Source organism: Lithobates pipiens, unplaced genomic scaffold, assembly GCF_037356315.1.
Source record: "Lithobates pipiens isolate NorthernLeopardFrog02 unplaced genomic scaffold, aLitPip1_a1.2 Scaffold_13, whole genome shotgun sequence".
NCBI classification, from domain to species: domain Eukaryota; kingdom Metazoa; phylum Chordata; class Amphibia; order Anura; family Ranidae; genus Lithobates; species Lithobates pipiens.
Genome location: NW_027507718.1, coordinates 425766962 through 425777303, shown reverse-complemented (window position 1 = coordinate 425777303; position 10342 = coordinate 425766962). Strand labels below are relative to the sequence as shown.

At 40.7% G+C, this 10342-nt stretch overlaps 2 long non-coding RNA genes across 4 annotated transcripts; one reads left to right on the top strand and one right to left on the bottom strand.

Moving 5' to 3' along the window:
- Positions 1-2344: 2344 nt before the first annotated feature.
- LOC143975343 (uncharacterized) lies at positions 2345-4087 on the bottom strand. 2 transcript variants are annotated; one of them, XR_013272355.1, is made up of 4 exons: positions 3935-4087; positions 3699-3820; positions 2777-3035; positions 2345-2689 (listed from the first exon to the last, which is right to left on the bottom strand). It is a non-coding gene; the product is annotated as an uncharacterized LOC143975343 (long non-coding RNA). The 2 variants fall into 2 exon arrangements; XR_013272354.1 differs by having other exon boundaries at positions 2345-3035.
- Positions 4088-7560: 3473 nt separating this feature from the next.
- LOC143975342 (uncharacterized) lies at positions 7561-9220 on the top strand. Of its 2 annotated transcripts, XR_013272353.1 has the most exons (4): positions 7565-7705; positions 7820-7941; positions 8607-8865; positions 8953-9220. It is a non-coding gene; the product is annotated as an uncharacterized LOC143975342 (long non-coding RNA). The 2 variants fall into 2 exon arrangements; XR_013272352.1 differs by having other exon boundaries at positions 7561-7705; positions 8607-9220.
- The last annotated feature ends 1122 nt before the right edge of the window (positions 9221-10342 follow it).

The following is a 10342-nucleotide window of genomic DNA, read 5'->3' as shown; positions in this document are numbered from 1 at the left end:
GGTTAGTGTCAGCAATTAGGGTTTATGGTTACTAAATAGGGGTTAGGGTTAGCAATTAGGGTTTAGGGTTAGGGTTAGCAATTGTGGTTTAGGGTTAGGGTTATCAATTTAGGTTTAGGGTTAGCAATTAGGGTTAGGGTTAGTGTCAGCAATTAGGGTTTATGGTTACCAAATAGGGGTTAGGGTTAGCAATTAGGGTTAGGGTTAGTGTCAGCAATTAGGGTTTATGGTTACTAAATAGGGGTTAGGGTTAGCAATTAGGGTTTAGGGTTAGGGTTATCAATTGTGGTTTAGGGTTAGGGTTATCAATTTAGGTTTAGGGTTAGCAATTAGGGTTAGGGTTAGTGTCAGCAATTAGGGTTTATGGTTACTAAATAGGGGTTAGGGTTAGCAATTAGGGTTTAGGGTTAGGGTTAGCAATTGGGGTTTAGGGTTAGGGTTATCAATTTAGGTTTAGGGTTAGCAATTAGGGTTAGGGTTAGTGTCAGCAATTAGGGTTTATGGTTACCAAATAGGGGTTAGGGTTAGCAATTAGGGTTAGGCTTATCAATTTAGGTTTAGGGTTAGCAATTAGGGTTAGGGTTAGTGTCAGCAATTATGGTTTATGGTTACCAAATAGGCGTTAGGGTTAGCAATTAGGGTTTACGGTTAGCAAATGAGGGTTATGCTTACTGAATAGGGGTTAGGGTTATCAATTAGAGTTTAGGTTTAGGGTTAGCAATTATTTATGGTTAGCAAAGAGGGGTAAGGGTTAGCAATTAGGGTTTACGGTTAGCAATTCTGGGTTATTGTTAAGTTTAGCAAAAATGGGTTAGGTTTAGGGTTAGCAATTAGGGATAGTTTTTGGTTTAATTTCGGGCTTAGGGTTTAGGGTTTGTATTGAGTAGTTGGGTTAGTGTTATGTCTAGGGTTTTTTTTTTAGGTTGGTGGGTGGGGGTTTGGTGTTAGGGGATACGCTTAGGGTTGTGAAGAAAAAACTAATAACATTTTAAACTGTGCACATGTCTAACTGTACTTAAACCTTATTATTTAAAGGACAACATCCAACATTTCGGAGGATGAAGGCAGTGTCCATCAGGATATTGTAACTGAAATGGAGGATGTGCCAAATACGTCACAAGGGAGTTTGTCTTTGTCCACTGTTCCAATCTCACGCGACCGTGAAACACCTGTTGCTTCAATACAGGTATAACACAACCTATGGTCTCTGATTTTTTATAAAAAAAGAATGTATCATCATTACTTTTGGTCATATAAGTGCAAGATGTATATGTCAATAACTGTATGTATTTTATTTTATTCAAGGGTGATCGCAGTAGATCTCCTGCAAGAAGCAGGCCAAGGGGGCGTCGGTCGCGTGAGATAGACCAGGAACCGACCAGGGTGGAAACAAACATTCTTAATTTGGTAGAAGAGCTACGCCAGGAAAGACATCGGAGTGATGTCTTCCTGGACTTAAATAATGGGCGCAGTATTTTTTGCCGTAGCCTGTATGTTATACTCGAACAATTGTCTGAAGACCGCGAGCGTCAATGCCGTGAAAATATTTATTGTTATATAGTGGCCTGTCTTAATGCAGAAAGACAGTCGCGGCCCCCACCACCACTGAATATTGTCCAAGGGGGGATGCAGACTACTCCTTTCATGGATATACCAAGCCAACGAAGTTCAGCATATAGCCAGGGAGTTCCAGGTAACGTGTTACATACACAGAGACCGACTGGACAATTTGCTATGTCTTCAACAATGGCCACACCATTTATGCCACAGATAATGTCCCAGCTCCCACCCCTTCAGCAAAGGATGGCTAATCCTTCCTCCGTTGAGGAAAGTTCCCAGGATACCTATGGGACATATCAGAATTTATAATTTAATTATTACAATTTAATGTGTTTTTTTACCTTTGTTGTTCATATTCTTAGTTATCACTTTTTCACACCCTTTTGCACTTAATTTTTTTATATTTGCACTGTTTGTAAAATGTTTGATTTTGAAGAAATATGATACTGTTTGCACTTTTTGGTTATAATGCATTTTATATTTTCTTTCATTTTTAGATTTTAAATTTTCTTTTAATAAAGAAATAATATTTGAAAATTATGAATTGGTGTCCATGAATATTAGATGTGTGGATAAGTTGAAATGTAATGAAATGTTTTATTTATATACATTTATATATATTTTTGGTGGCTCTATATTTAGAGAAGTGTTACATTATCACATCCTTTTTTTAATCTAAGACATTATAATCCCATAAGGTTTTACGAGATTACAGTATTCATGCCCATTCTCCATAATTTAAAGTGTTTATCGATGGTTATAATACAGTAACCGTATTGGAAGGAACACACTGCTAACAAGAGCAAAAAGGGTGCTGCTCACCCCTATAAATCAGAAAAATAAAACGAATTCCCCCACCAACGGGATTTTTAGGCAGCAATAAACAGTAAGCGTAGCATACTATATAAAAAAGATTACTTTATTGTGTGGTAAAAACATGAGCTTCACCCAGGTATTTAAAATAAAAAGGTATAAATAGAACCAAACTTGTACATACAAAAATTACAATGACAATTGGGCATACACTAAGCAGACCTAACTATAAATATACTGTATAAGATTAGTAACAGCAAAAATAAATTTATAGTTCTAACGCGTTTCAACCACTAGGGTCTTCTTCAGAGAAAGTCTGTTGATAGAGAGACAAGATACAACTTAATAAATCTATCGAATAGGATTAGTATTAAACATATTCTAGATTTGTCAGTGTAATTACCCAGTATGGCATTGCCGAGAGGTTCATACAAATTATAGTGCTTAATGGTGGAGTTTACCCAGGTTCATGCTTAGACGTCCTTCACAAGTTACAAAAGATATATGGTCCATGCATCTCGCCACAGAATCCAGCAGTGGGGTGAGGGTCGGAAGCCCAGAGGCGCGGCTCACGAGCGGTCACACGACAAAACCCTATGCACCACAAAGGTTGTAGGGAATAGGTGCAAGCGTAGGCAGCCTGCCTGTATGGTAAGTCACGCCTGTGATGAAAATCCCAACATAGTCGCAATTAGACATATATATTTATATATTTGTTTTTTATATTCTATATTATATATATATAGACCCACATATGGGGTATGGAGATATCTTATATATGATTTGTGTGCATATAAAGGGAATATCCCCAGATATCTGTATTCACATCCAAAAAAAAAAAAAAAAAAAAAAAAAAAAAGGGGGGGGGGGGGGGGGGGAAGGGGAGGGAAGGGGGGGAAAAGAAAAACAAAACTCAAAAGGCAAACACGTATTAAAAAGAAGGAACAGAAACAACAAACGTGGTTGAAATCAAAAGAAAACAAACGTGAGATGGCATATGGTAGGAATAGTGTGTGTGATGACAACCCGATATTGGGTGACTGGAGTGAATAAGTGAGTGAATGATGTGCAGGTGAAGTGAATAATGAGGTGAGAAGTGTGGGTGTTGGTGTGATGAAAAGAATTAGAGGGATAACATATTAGGAAATCAGAGTGACAATGGGAGGAGTGCATAGGGGTGCTAGTGACGGATAGAGGTAAAAATGAAAATGCATGGAAATGCTAATGTTGAACTGGTGAAAGGTGACAAAAAAAAAAAAAAAAAAAAAAAAGAAAACCCTTCAGATGTGATAAACCATGTTTATACTGAAAGTGATAACAGTTACCTGGATAGCTGGGCTGAACAAAAGATTCCCAAAATGGAAAAGGGGAGACAGCAGCTGGGAAACTATCCCGGGAAGAGTGCCAGATACGGTCAATAACTCCTAGTCCATAGGGGCACCCCCATCTAAGAATAAATAGAATGATAAAGCGAGCTAGCTGTTAGAAAAGCTAGTTTTTCAGAAGTTTATTTAAGTAAAATGGGGGCATGTCAGCCAGGTTAGCAAATAATCAAACTTACCAACCAGGGATTCAAAGGTACGAGAGTCCTTGTTTGTGTACAGGAGCTGATGTTTGCTGCCAAGTGTACTGTGTTATATAGTGCCCCGGGATTGCATCACAGGCATGGCCGCCCACCCATTGGCTGGTACCGCCTATTATTGCTTGGCCGCCTAAACAGGTCGACCTCGTGTGATCGCCCCGGCGTCCCGGAAGGTCGTAAAGCGACCCCGAAACGACGTCACTTCCGACGCAAATGCACGACGTGATTGCGTCACGTCCGTCCGTACGAAGGGTCAGACGAACGTGAGGCACGTCCGGAAGTGTTCAGGGACGCCACCGACAAGGAAATACGTGTCTCCAATGGCTGGGCGGGACCAGCCCGCACCAGTCATATAGGGAGACATCTGTGGAGAGAGCCCTGCATGTGCACAGACAGGGGTCCCTCCTACCCTTGTCGGGGAGTCGCGCAAAAGAGGCAAACAGCCCCCCACACACCACCTCCTCCACATAAAAGCGGAAGGGCATTGGAAGCAATGTGCGGAGGGACCATAAAAGTGGGGGACAAGTATAAACCCGGGTCAGGTCAATGTGGGGATATGTCGCTACTGTCCAATACCTCCCCTGGCCCCCAGAACAGGGATGGGATAAAGGTGTGTGGGTAGAAGGCAGGGAGGAAAAAAAAAAAAAAAAAAAAAAAAAAGGGGGGGGGGGGGGAAAGGGACAGGCGACCGATCCTAACACACCATTAGCTAAAAGAAGCCATTTGCTTAACCAAAGACAAGAATAAAATAACATCTTTTTCAGATTATTACATATACACATATAGCATGCATGTCCCGACGTGAAAACGCACGTCTTTATTCAAGGACAGACAGAGTAAATATATAGCTAAAAGAATATATACAAACAGCAAAAATGAAGTGATAACATAATTATACAATGAATCACAGAAAAATATGGTGTTCAATTGCGAACACTATACCATGGTACCCTGTTAGGTTGTAATCATAATAATTAGAGGTTATCAACAATTTATGAGAGGGGCATGGTCAGGGGGTGTTCCTAGACACTTACTAAAGAGTTAGAGAGGAGAAAAAGAGGGAACATAAAGGAGAACGGGCTCACAAAGAAAGGGGGCAGGTACACCCGGTTTCTACTGTGTCCTCCCTGAGGAGAACCCCTTTAGGAAGGGAGCAAAAGAGACCGATTCGTTCAGGCCTGGGAAAGAGGTGAGCATTCCTAGTGTGCAGGCTCTTTAACAACAGCCTGCGTGCAAAGAGTTGTATGTCTGTGATAGTCCCAAAGGGATCACAGTTTTCTTGTGGGCAAAATGTTAAACCACGCGCCAGAACCGCAGTTTCCACTGGTGATAGCGCGTAGGACGAAAGGTTGATCACACTGAAGGATTCGCTTGGATCCGTGTGACAAATGCGTCCAAGTTTCCTACTCCCTTGTTTAGTCGGGGTGAGGGAAATCCCCGCTTCGGGTTTAAAGAGTTCTGACCAGTTTCCAAATCGGATACATGGTTTTCCCTATTCTTGCCACTGCTTGTCCCATTAGTATTGGTGACGTCAGCCTTCTGGCTAACTTCCATAGATGATAGCATGATTTCCCTTCCTCTCTCATTACATGTCCCATTGCTGCAGACGGGGTCGGCCATCTCATCAAAATATGTGTATGGGGGGTCTAATGGTGCCAACACGGCATGTGATATAGCTTGCAATTCCTTATATGTACTTTAACTTTCTGTTGGAATGTTGTCAGTGATACGTTTTTTACTATTTCCTTCCGGGGAATCCTTATTGCTTCTATTTCTTTTAAATTTACCCCGAGGTTTCTGCATAGATTTAGCTCCTTCATTGGAGTTGGGCATGGCTTTAGATTTAGTGATATTTCTTGTAGCGGGATGCACTTTCCCACTAGTATTATTATGAGATGGTATATTCGTATTCCATTTGTATGCCCGTCCTTCTGAGAAGGCAAACTTGTCCCTCCAATATTTGGCCTCCTTCTTGCCCAAAATGCTCTTATTGTGGAAAGATAAATCAGCACGGAGTTTAGTCCGGGATTCCACAAATAGAGCATGGCAGGCAAACGGTTGTAGGGCCTTTTCTAGGATACAAATCTCCTTGTCTAGGAGTGCAATTTGCCTGGTATACTCATTGGTGAGAATAACCATCATTTGCTGTGAGCAAGCATTCAAGTTTGCCTCCCATTCAGTTTTACATTCACTACTAATTGAATCTACATTGGGAAAGATTTGGACCCGAAGGCCCAAAGGGTTAATTTTCTCCTTGTTGTATCTATTAAAAGATTTTATGTGCCAGAACAGTGCTGATTTTTTCTCAAGTAATTTCATCAATTTAAAAGTGAGAGTGGTAATCTCTGTGTCAGCTCGATCGTTCTTCTCAAACTCAGTTTCATACCCTAACATCAAAGTGTCCCATTCATGACCTTGAAACATATTCATATTCACTGTGGACATATTGTGTACATAAACAGAGTATATATATATATACACCTCAATCACATCAAAATACTACTAAGTCAAGCTCATGTTTAAACCCTTGAGTGTTCAATTGCGGGGGAGGGAAGATCAAGGAAAGAAAAAGGAGTATGAAAGAAGAGTGAATAAGAGAGAAAAAGAAAAAGAAAAGGAAAGGGAGAAAAGAGAAGAAAGACGAGAAAAGAAAAAGGGTGTTTAACCACCTAGTTTGGATAGTATTGGAAGGAACACACTGCTAACAAGAGCAAAGACCATGCCCCTCTCATAAATTGTTGATAACCTCTAATTATTATGATTACAACCTAACAGGGTACCATGGTATAGTGTTCGCAATTGAACACCATATTTTTCTGTGATTCATTGTATAATTATGTTATCACTTCATTTTTGCTGTTTGTATATATTCTTTTAGCTATATATTTACTCTGTCTGTCCTTGAATAAAGACGTGCGTTTTCACGTCGGGACATGCATGCTATATGTGTATATGTAATAATCTGAAAAAGATGTTATTTTATTCTTGTCTTTGGTTAAGCAAATGGCTTCTTTTAGCTAATGGTGTGTTAGGATCGGTCGCCTGTCCCTTTCCCCCCCCCCCCTTTTTTTTTTTTTTTTTTTTTTTTTTTTTTTTTTTCCTCCCTGCCTTCTACACACCTTTATCCCATCCCTGTTCTGGGGGCCAGGGGAGGTATTGGACAGTAGCGACATATCCCCACATTGACCTGACCCGGGTTTATACTTGTCCCCCACTTTTATGGTCCCTCCGCACATTGCTTCCAATGCCCTTCCGCTTTTATGTGGAGGAGGTGGTGTGTGGGGGGCTGTTTGCCTCTTTTGCGCGACTCCCCGACAAGGGTAGGAGGGACCCCTGTCTGTGCACATGCAGGGCTCTCTCCACAGATGTCTCCCTATATGACTGGTGCGGGCTGGTCCCGCCCAGCCATTGGAGACACGTATTTCCTTGTCGGTGGCGTCCCTGAACACTTCCGGACGTGCCTCACGTTCGTCTGACCCTTCGTACGGACGGACGTGACGCAATCACGTCGTGCATTTGCGTCGGAAGTGACGTCGTTTCGGGGTCGCTTTACGACCTTCCGGGACGCCGGGGCGATCACACGAGGTCGACCTGTTTAGGCGGCCAAGCAATAATAGGCGGTACCAGCCAATGGGTGGGCGGCCATGCCTGTGATGCAATCCCGGGGCACTATATAACACAGTACACTTGGCAGCAAACATCAGCTCCTGTACACAAACAAGGACTCTCGTACCTTTGAATCCCTGGTTGGTAAGTTTGATTATTTGCTAACCTGGCTGACATGCCCCCATTTTACTTAAATAAACTTCTGAAAAACTAGCTTTTCTAACAGCTAGCTCGCTTTATCATTCTATTTATTCTTAGATGGGGGTGCCCCTATGGACTAGGAGTTATTGACCGTATCTGGCACTCTTCCCGGGATAGTTTCCCAGCTGCTGTCTCCCCTTTTCCATTTTGGGAATCTTTTGTTCAGCCCAGCTATCCAGGTAACTGTTATCACTTTCAGTATAAACATGGTTTATCACATCTGAAGGGTTTTCTTTTTTTTTTTTTTTTTTTTTTTTGTCACCTTTCACCAGTTCAACATTAGCATTTCCATGCATTTTCATTTTTACCTCTATCCGTCACTAGCACCCCTATGCACTCCTCCCATTGTCACTCTGATTTCCTAATATGTTATCCCTCTAATTCTTTTCATCACACCAACACCCACACTTCTCACCTCATTATTCACTTCACCTGCACATCATTCACTCACTTATTCACTCCAGTCACCCAATATCGGGTTGTCATCACACACACTATTCCTACCATATGCCATCTCACGTTTGTTTTCTTTTGATTTCAACCACGTTTGTTGTTTCTGTTCCTTCTTTTTAATACGTGTTTGCCTTTTGAGTTTTGTTTTTCTTTTCCCCCCCTTCCCTCCCCTTTCCCCCCCCCCCCCCCCCTTTTTTTTTTTTTTTTTTTTTTTTTTTTTTTTGGATGTGAATACAGATATCTGGGGATATTCCCTCTATATGCACACAAATCATATATAAGATATCTCCATACCCCATATGTGGGTCTATATATATATAATATAGAATATAAAAAACAAATATATAAATATATATGTCTAATTGCGACTATGTTGGGATTTTCATCACAGGCGTGACTTACCATACAGGCAGGCTGCCTACGCTTGCACCTATTCCCTACAACCTTTGTGGGGCATAGGGTTTTGTCGTGTGACCGCTCGTGAGCCGCGCCTCTGGGCTTCCGACCCTCACCCCACTGCTGGATTCTGTGGCGAGATGCATGGACCATATATCTTTTGTAACTTGTGAAGGACGTCTAAGCATGAACCTGGGTAAACTCCACCATTAAGCACTATAATTTGTATGAACCTCTCGGCAATGCCATACTGGGTAATTACACTGACAAATCTAGAATATGTTTAATACTAATCCTATTCGATAGATTTATTAAGTTGTATCTTGTCTCTCTATCAACAGACTTTCTCTGAAGAAGACCCTAGTGGTTGAAACGCGTTAGAACTATAAATTTATTTTTGCTGTTACTAATCTTATACAGTATATTTATAGTTAGGTCTGCTTAGTGTATGCCCAATTGTCATTGTAATTTTTGTATGTACAAGTTTGGTTCTATTTATACCTTTTTATTTTAAATACCTGGGTGAAGCTCATGTTTTTACCACACAATAAAGTAATCTTTTTTATATAGTATGCTACGCTTACTGTTTATTGCTGCCTAAAAATCCCGTTGGTGGGGGAATTCGTTTTATTTTTCATAATACAGTAACCTAGAAATTATATTAAAAAATAATTACCAAGTGAAACAAAGTAACATGCTTAAATTAAAAAATATAAATATAATAAAAAATTGGGACAAAGAAAAAATCCTTTATTAAAACGGAATGAACCACAGTAGCATTTTTCAAAAATGTCAATAACTTTGAGCTAGCAATCAGACTAAATATGGGTATCCTGCCAGGGCACACTACCAACAGGTGAAACAAAGTATTCTGCAAAATTGTTTCGAATGGTCATTGCTCTGCCTGTTGGGCGTAGGTCCATGTATTGAATGTTCTGATTGGTGTTGGGAGGGGCAGGATCTGTGGATATTCTATCATTTTCAATTACAAAGTTATGGAGAACACAGCATGCAAGTACTACTTGGATAGCGTTTTCAACATCTAACTGCATTGTACTTAGTAGTACCCGCCATTTTCCTGCACTTATCCCAAATGCACATTCCACAACGCGTCTTGCACGACTTAGTCTGTAATTGAAGATTTTTTCTTGATAACTATGTCCTTGTCCACTGTATGGTCTCATTATATTTTCAGAAAGGCCGAATGCCTCATCAGCCACAATGACAGCAGGTAGTATGGGCTCTGTAGTGTTGGGAAGAGGCCTCCAACCCGGAATTCCAAAGCAACCTTCATGTATGCGACGGCCCATGGCCGATTCTCTAAAAATACGAGAATCCCCTTGACTGCCGTATGCTCCAACATCAACACATATAAATTTAGATTTGGCGTCAGCTAGTGCAAGCAACACAATTGAAAAATATTTCTTATAATTAAAGTACATAGAGCCTGACTTTGGTGGCTTTTTGACGCGTACATGTTTGCCGTCCAGTGCTCCAATACAGTTTGGGAAGTTAGTTTTTTCCCAAAATTCATTAATTATGTTCTGCCACATACACTGTGTTGGAACTGGCATTACCTCTCTGTGTAGCACCTCCCAAAGTATAGTGCTGGTTTCTCGTACGACTTTGGAAATAGTGGAAACGCCCATTAAAAAATAATGATGTAGAGATGCATATGATTGACCGGTTGCCAGAAACCTAAATTTAAAAAAATAATAATTTATTAGATAT